This window comes from Pyxicephalus adspersus, chromosome 12 (assembly GCF_032062135.1).
Source record: "Pyxicephalus adspersus chromosome 12, UCB_Pads_2.0, whole genome shotgun sequence".
Taxonomy (NCBI): domain Eukaryota; kingdom Metazoa; phylum Chordata; class Amphibia; order Anura; family Pyxicephalidae; genus Pyxicephalus; species Pyxicephalus adspersus.
Genome location: NC_092869.1, coordinates 3,072,738 through 3,081,855, shown reverse-complemented (window position 1 = coordinate 3,081,855; position 9,118 = coordinate 3,072,738).

Below are 9,118 nucleotides of genomic sequence, written 5' to 3'. Positions count from 1 at the left end.
TTTATATGTGTCTGAAAAGCCCCACCTATGTATCACAAAATTGTAACTAATCAATAGGGATGTGGTATGAATGAAAACTGAGCCTGTATCTTAGAATAAATTCAGCATCATTAATAAGGAATTGCTCTACGTTAATCCACCCCCACCAACCAGAGCCATTCCTGCCCTGTTGAATGACAGCTGGGAAAAGAAAGTCTAAATGTGACTGGTGACTGTGGGATCACACTCTATTATTCTCCATAGTCCAGTGACCCCACACTGTAAGAGAAGATGACAGATTGGTGTATTAGACATCCTGAAGAAAGCTGGGACATAGTGAGAGTGCTCTGCTGAGCTCTGATGGCCATTTATATCTTTTCTTTTAGGATCAGATGCTCCTTGTCAGGTGATGCAGGAACAAAACTAAAAAACCTGGAAAAGCTGCGTCCAAGCCTGAAGGTTTTTGTATAATGACTCCAAAGGAAGAGGATCTGCTTCAGCTGTGTATGTTGTGAAGACATTGCTATGAATGAGATTTAGAAATGAGCAAACTCAACCCAAAAGCAGAACAAATCCTCATAGATAAGCACATCCAGGACAAGGGGAAAAAGATTTTTTATTTTTCTTTATCAATGCAAATATCCAAAATATTAAAAGATCTAAAGGTTTTAAACCAATGGACATGTCATGTTTTATTAACATTCATATGTATAGCATGTAATTTATGTACATTTTGCAGCTGTGTTTTGCCTGTTTTCTCTGCTTCCTGCAATTATTTCTTTACCCCTGTCTGCAGACTGGCAGAGGGTGTCTGGGGTCTCCCTGAGAAAATTTTATTTTACTTCCTGTACTGGAAACACAACAGAAGATGTGGGGAAATGTCACCTTAGTTGTCATTGGAACCACTGGGCCTGGTTTATTTAGGTTCTCCAAGGCTGGAGAAGATACGCTTACATCAGTGGAGCTGGGTGATCCAGCATATCTGGAATTATCTGGTCCAGGATTAAAAACATTTGCTTGCAAACAGAAAAAGTCTTAAAGAAATCCATTCCAGGTTTTCTTGATCACCCAGCTTTATTGATAAAAGTTTATCCTTCCCAGCCTGGGAAGCTTTAATAAATCAGGCCCATTGTCTCCACTGGATAATTTCCTTTCTCTTCCTGCAGTGGTCATATGGGTGGGTAGGGGTCTAGGGCTAACTATAGTTATGCAAGATTTCTACGTGGCCCTGATATTGCAGCCATTTCCTATTTAAGGATAGCTCAATATAAGTCCATAACTACTGAAAACTCATGATTAAACTCACTAATACTGAGGTAAAGTGGGTAAAAAAAAAAACAAAATTCAATGCAGACAACTGAAGATAAGAGAAATAAACCTCCTTACTTACATAATAACACAACACAACAAAACAAATAAATATTATTATTACACAGTATTTTCAACATCACACCATATACAAATGTACCCACTTTAGGATCTAATTCCTAGCACAAAATAGTATTATATTTTCCCCTAAATGCGTCTCCAAAATGACAGTGTCAGAAATCAAGTTTTTTTAATTTTAGGTAGAGTAGGAAAGGCCTAGAACTCCCCGATGGTTTTTTTTTTTATTGTTGCCTGTATCTCCGATGTGTATGTTAGCTTGTTCCACACCTAGGAAATGTCCCCTTTATTCCTGTTGTGGTGCTATCATATGTGCCACCTTGTCCCCATATTTTCCCAGAGTAAAGTTGTCCAACAAACACCTTGTCACAGGAAGACCCAGTCCCATAAAGGCTAAATAATACCCTGCCTCAGAATGACCCAGTTCTAGGATGTCCAAGCAACGCCCTGTCCACAGAAGCACTAATATCAGGTTGTCCAAGTAACTTCCTGTCCCAGAAAGGCCTAGTGCATAGGTGTTGAAACTTTTTGCAAAGAGGGACAGATTTGGTGAGGTGAAAATGTGTGGGGCCGACCATTCAGCCTGAGATTCTTTGAACCATTAACATTAAATGCAAATGAACCATTTTATGATATTTTTTATTGCAAATGGCATACTTTTTTTACCAAAATCTTTCTGCCAAAATGGATGAATAGGCTTTGCTTTTGTACCCTGACACTTTTTAGGGGGACTGGTCAAATGTGCACTGACAGGCTTGGCCACTCTTCTCATGCCAAGCACCATAATACTTTCTTTGTGTTTTATTACACACGATTATGTTGCCGAGTAACTAACAGTAGTAAAATTCAACAATACCAGTAACATTGAAGTTTTGTAATATAAATATTAAAAATATGTGATAATTCAGCAAGACATGCAAACCACAGATGCATGAATCATCCTCTACGCGTTTCATGGATCTGGTCCACTTCTTGTATTATTCTCCGACTGTGAATTACATTACATGATTTCTGTCCTGACCAAGCTATCTGCTCGGTAGAACTTCATAACAGAGTCTCACCTGGAGGACGATGTGACTATCTTCCTAACTTTAAAAAAGTAAGACCAATATATACATTTATTATGTTTAAAAAAACACATGTACCACTTTCAGAGTGCTATTCACATGACTAATAGACACATGACTATACACCAAGGACATGCTGGTCATCAAGCTACATACACATTTCCAATGGTTCTCATCTGATAATCAGCTCAGGGCTGATATTGGTTGAGAATCTGAAGTGTGTATAGCATGTATCATTCATGGTCCGAACGACTGCCCTGGCGGATCCACGAACGGTGAACGAAGAACCATCATAATGCAAAAGGTGCTGCTCTGTAGTCCCCCCCCCCCCCCCCACCACCATAGAGCAGAACAGTGTTGTAAATAAAGCACTCGTTCATGCATCGTGCAGTGCTTAGTTGTTGTAAAGGATCATGAAAGATCCTTTCAAAGGACTATAATTGCAAGTGTGTATGCGGTTTAACAGACTAAGTTCATAAATTTCCCCTTATCAGATATTTCTTGTTCTGACAACCACCATCCTTCCAGACCCTCTAGTTTACAACACCATTGTAAAATTTGGAGTTTTGTGTCTCCGGTGTCATAAAACTAAGATAGCTAATAGAGTGGCCTCTGATTGACCTCTGAGCTGTATTCAGAAACCCATGTATTAATAATCTTTATACTTCTAATAAATCACTCTGTATAAAGCTGGGCCAATATGGTGAGCATTTTATGACCAAAAACTATTCTCCTAGGCCTCAGGAAAGCCTGGAAACCATTTTTAGCCTGGTCTGGAGAACCATAAGTCCCAAACATGTCTACTTTGGTCTCTGTACACTCTTTATTTTGTGTTGATTAACATATTATGCAGGGTTTTACAAAGTTCTGAAATCACTAACTGTTCGTCAAAAGAGCTCAAAGTTTATTACACATAAGATGCTAATTATGTATAGCATAAGGTCAGTTTGGCTAATTAAGCCAAAGAAATGAAGGTCTAGTAAATAATATGTAAGATCCAAAAAATTGTGTTATAATAATAGAATTAATAATAGAATTGAATTTCCCCTTGTGACAAACTAGGAACGCAGACAGAGACCAATTACAAGGGACCAACAGGCCAGAGGTTTATTATAGGGTCTTAGGTATAACACAGGAAGAGATAGACTGGAGTAGGGCAAACAAAGTATACAACCAGGTATACAGGCGCCTCCCAGTAATCGGGATCCAAAATAACTAGGAGTTCCAGCAGTACCAGCAGGCTAGGCAATCTTGGATCTCTGTTGGGTTCACTGACACAAGTCCCTTGGCTCTTCAGCAATTTCCAGCATGGAGAGAGCACTAAAAGTCCCAACACATCTCAGCAGCTCTCAGCCATGGAAGCATCATGTCCCAGCACTCCTTAGCAGGTTAAGACATGGAACACACTACAGGTCCCAGCAGAACTTACAGTATGTGTTCAGCTGTATCCTCAGAGTTCGCTGACACCCAGCCTCTGTTGAAGCATACAGAGCCCGTGCACATCATAAATAATGTAGACTGCATCTGTTTAGATGATTTTAGGACTAGGCTACATGAGTTGTGTTTGGTTATTTGAGCCAGGGAACTAAATATCACCACAACTGATTTGTTTCATCCTTACTTCTCTAGTGATAACTGGACAGTTGTGGGTGGGAACAAGTCATTCTGTCAGCCTGGGATCAGTTTAATGTGATTTTATTTTACGTGTGGCTTGCAAAAACTGTCCATGTATTTTAGGTCTAAGTCTCCTGGGGAAAACACACAGCACACAATAATACCTCTGTATAGTTATAGAAACCCAGACTTACCTAAAATTTATATATGAGTTTATTACGGTTGCCATTACAGGTGAAATCACATGTTGGCCTCTCTGAGCTCACAGGGGATCAACAAACAAAAGCAAAAAAGACCAAAGCAAAAGCAGAGCAGTTACAAGCTATCAAATTCCATCTTTCAAAACTTAGAATTTTATTGCCATAAGCAGCAGCTACACTTGTGTTCCACTTGTGCTAATACTTCCTTGGAATGATACCAATTTACTAGCTCACCCCCATTTTGCTTTTACATGGATTAAGCTATGATACTATTCTCTTACACTACATTATCAATGATCCTAATTGTAGAATAAAGAAAATAATAAAAGAGTTTGGACAACTTTGTGATGGACTTGTGAGAGGTATGGTGATATAATGAACCTCTACATTCCTTAAAAATAAAAAAAAATGGTTTTAGCTATACTTTAAGACAAACCTTTGCTTTGTCCCTTTGTCCTCCGTGAACAAATCCTGGGTTCACTTTAATATAGTTCTCTAGTTACATACAGCAATGGAGCACAGTATAGGCTATTTTCTGACGGGGTTGGTTGGTAAATATATTACAAAGTGGCCCTTTTTAACAGGCTGGTTTGCCAACCATTAAAGTACATAAATAGAGAAACAACACAGAGAATGTTTTTTTTGGCAAGTGATCAAATGTATTCATGATTCAGTCTCATAATACATAAACCTCCTCCAGCACAAATAGTGCTAGTTATAATTACAAATGTTTGGGAAAATCATGCCCATATTCTCAGTCAAGAGGCCTAATTTGGGCATTAAACAAAAAAATCCTATCAGGAATACACCATAAGGTTTTAGGTTGTGTCGCATAGGTCTGTCTATACCCGACGTGTTTCACCCAGTTTAGGCTTCTTCAGGGTTTTTTTAACAAGGACACATTGATTGAAAGTATCTAGGTTCATATTAAATATGATTGAAAGTATCTAGGTTCATAATAAATATATAATGTCAGTGTGGAAATAACAATAACAGCCTGAATATCATTATTTACAGATCACCCATTTGTCTCTAAAATATATTCATATATACCCACTATCCACTGAACAACTTACCTATTTCCACAATACAATATCAGTCAGCACTTTGCATCAATTGCTCTATTGTCACTTACTCTAGAACAGTGGTGCCCAAGCTTTTTTCATCTAGGGGCCACTGTTGAGATAAAACTCACAGGCCACAATGCAAACAAACATTAAAGATGTATGTTTAAAACTAGAAGTGTTTTAATTTAAGTTGAAATTACATTGAACTGTTTCTGGTTAACGTAAAGTACATACACCAAATTAAAAAAAGTCAATGTAAGGCCCTGGTCAGCGCCAGTACTCATCATACACCAGTCCCCCAATCTAACGCCGCAAACTTCACCTATAGCAAGCCCCTGCTCAACCTCAGGAGATGGTTGCATCTCCCAGCACTTGGTTGCCTACAGTCCACAGAGTCCACAGAGGATGGTGCCTGGGGATGGGCCAGCACCTGACCAGAAGCCTAGAGATAAAGAGTACAGAAATCACTAGAAAATTCAGAAAAGAAACCAAAGTCATACATAGAAGACCAGTCCACCAAAGAGGTACAAAGGTATGGGAACAAGCAGAGTCAGGATCACAGGTAGAGGTCAGTTCAAGCTTAGTACAAGCAGAATGTCAGAAACAGGCAAGGTTCAGCAACAGTAAAACACCTAACAAACTTTCCAGCACACATAAGCCCAGCCAACTCTAAAGCTGCGTACACACTTGCAATTTTTGTCCTTGGAAAGGATCTTTCACGATCCTTTCCAACGACAAAGGACTCCACTATGCATGAACGGTGCTGTACATACAGCACCGTTCTGCTCTATGGAGTGGGGAGGGGGAGAGCGACGGAGCGGCACCCTGCTGCGCGCTCTCCCCCTTCCCTTACATTAGGATCGGTTGTCATTCATCGTCCGTGGATCCGCCAGGACGGTCGTTCAGGCGATGGACGACAGCGACTGTACACACGGCAGATTTTCGCCCGATATCTGTGTACGCAGCTTAACAGGTACAGAAGACTGGAAGCAGAGAGGCTATAAATCCCCAGCAGCCAATGACAGCATGGGATTTCTCAGGAACCACTTCTGCTAATCTGCTGCAACACAGCTCCAATTTCACTCAGCTGTGCAGCCTCAGTTCAGGAGATGCCAAGAGGAAAAACCCAGCTAAAGGGAAACAAGGACACTGCAACCCTCAGATCACTAATCCCAAAACTCATATGCTACTGCGAGCACAATCGCCTGGAGGGAATAGTCCCAATGGACAAACCATTTCTCCCCACTCACCCTTTCTGTACCAAAGAGCAGAAACTACACCATACAATTCATCCTATCAGTTATAGGAGGCCACTAACCTTATTTTTACCTCAAAAATATCTACATTGTATACTTCCAGAGAAATACAATTCAGGTGACAGAATGCCAAGAGGTACATGTACCTACTACTACATCTTCAGGTCCCTACATCCCCCCATTCCCGAGAAAATGGGGTTCGCAGAAGGCAAGTGGCTAGATATGTGTGACAGGGTAGCTATTAATTAATATTATTATTACTATTAATAAACAGAATTTATATAACACCAACATATTACGCAGCGCTCTACATTAAATACAAACAGTGACACAGGAGGAGAGGACCCTGCCCTGCAGAGTGCAGTCTAGGTATGATAGGTATAGTTTTTTGTATCTTGTGATAGTGCCGCAGCAATAAAATTTTAAGGGGAGCTAGCCACAAGTCCCCTACTTATCCTATGTTTTAATATACCTACAGTTACTCTTTCATGAGAAATTGGGGTTCAAAGAACATAAGCGGACATTTACATGTGACAGGGCACCATGATAACCCCCACTTATCTTACATTTTCCTTTCCCTACTGTTAAAGAGAAATCGGAGTTCACAGAAGGTAAGTGGCCAGATATGAGTGACAGGGTAGCTTGGTATGACAGGTATAGTTTTTCATATCTTGTGATGGTGCCATAGTAATGAAATGTTAGGGAAGTTAACTATAAGTGTCCTGCACTTTCAGTTACATTTCACTTTTATTACAGAGAAAATGGGGTTCATAGGGAGTAAGAGGAAAAGCTATTTGTAGTAGGGTGTCATGATATGATGAGTATAAGATTCTCATAGAGAAGGGGGGGACAAAAGGAGTTTCCTACTGGCTCCCACATTTGCAGTTGCCAACATTCCACTGTTCCAGAGAAATTGGGATTCACAGAAGGTAAGTGGCCAACTCTGTGTAACAGGCACCCCACCGGCCGCTCAGTCCCTCACACCGCAGCGTATGCAGATTTGACTCCAAGCGACAGTGAACGGTACTGTGCGTCTTCACCCTAGGCAGGGTTCTATGGCATGAGGAAGGGGTAACTGCACCGCAATCTCACCACTAACCTGAGTTTTGTGAGTGAGCAAGTATATATATGGAGCACCACACCACATGGACAATTGGGAATACCCGAATGCTCATTGCCAGGGAAGTGCCGGAGATCCCCAACATGCAAACTTAATTAAGGGACTCTTTTAAAAAAAAGCCCTTTTAAATGTGAATATATCCCTGATTGTTATTAGGATTTTGTGCTTGTGCCCATATCCTGGCAACTTGTTATGTTTAGGGGCCAAAATTTGTTAATAGCTCTCAGGATCGCATGTACCCCAAACATTTCATGTGTCTATGACACTGTAGTAGATATAAGGATTTATACATGGGAATAATGACAGTTGCATAGACACAGCTCTCATGCTGCTGCTCGGATTATCTCACAATACTAGGTGGGCAAGGAGCAGCCACAGCTGATTGCCTGGTCTATGGTACATGGTCACTCTCCTGGTACCACAAACTCATAGAAATACATGGGATTTGCACATGTTCTATCCCCCCTTCCCCAAGACAACGAGAAAGCAGAGGGGAATAAAGAGAGGGCTTGATGTGGCCTGCGGGACATAGGTTGGGCACCCTTACTCTAGAACATCAGGATTGGCAGCTCATTCTCTTAACAGATGAGAGCAGGTTCACACTGATTAAATGTGAAGTCTAGCCACCATGGTAAATGCTATACTGCCTGCAACAACTACACACTAGAAGAATAATCCCACAGCCATTTACTACTACTGAGGTAGTTGCCGAGCCAAATATTATTATCTGAGGAAAAGGGAGATGAAAGAAATAGTGGCTCTTTATGGCAAAATCATAGCTAGTTAGATAGTTATCTTAAAATCATTTATTCAACTTAATAAAATATATAATTATGTACACAGCACATATTATTTAAAAGAAGGCCAATGCTGACATAACCCGTCAGATTTGACCAAACATTGCTTTTTGAGATACTCTCACATGTTAACTACCCGAGCGATAAGCCCGACCTTGGTACGGGCTTCAAAAAGTTACAATTATTGATAAACCCAAACTTTTCTCACTGTATGAAAATACAGCGAGAAAAGTTCGGGTTTATCGATCACTTACCTGGTCCCCCTGAGATCATCCATCGTCGTGTTCCAGCGTCGGGTGTCTTCTCTGGGAAGAAGAAGCCGGCCGGCTTATAAGAAGAAGCCGGCCAGCTTCTTCTCCCTCCGTAGCGTGTACGTCGGCGCGTACGATGACGTCGACGCGTGTGCGAGAAATTCAAACTGAAACTCATTCAAACACATTTTGTATTGGATTGAGCAGGAGCAGCCAGAGGAGATGAGGAGGACAAGGCAGAGGACCCAGACACACTGTGGCAGTATGCAGTGGAGATTGGAGCAGGGAGTCCCTCCGAGTCACTTGCAGAAATGGCCCGCTGCATGCTCACTTACTTGCGCAATGACAGCCGAATTGTCACCATTCGGCAGAGGGATGACT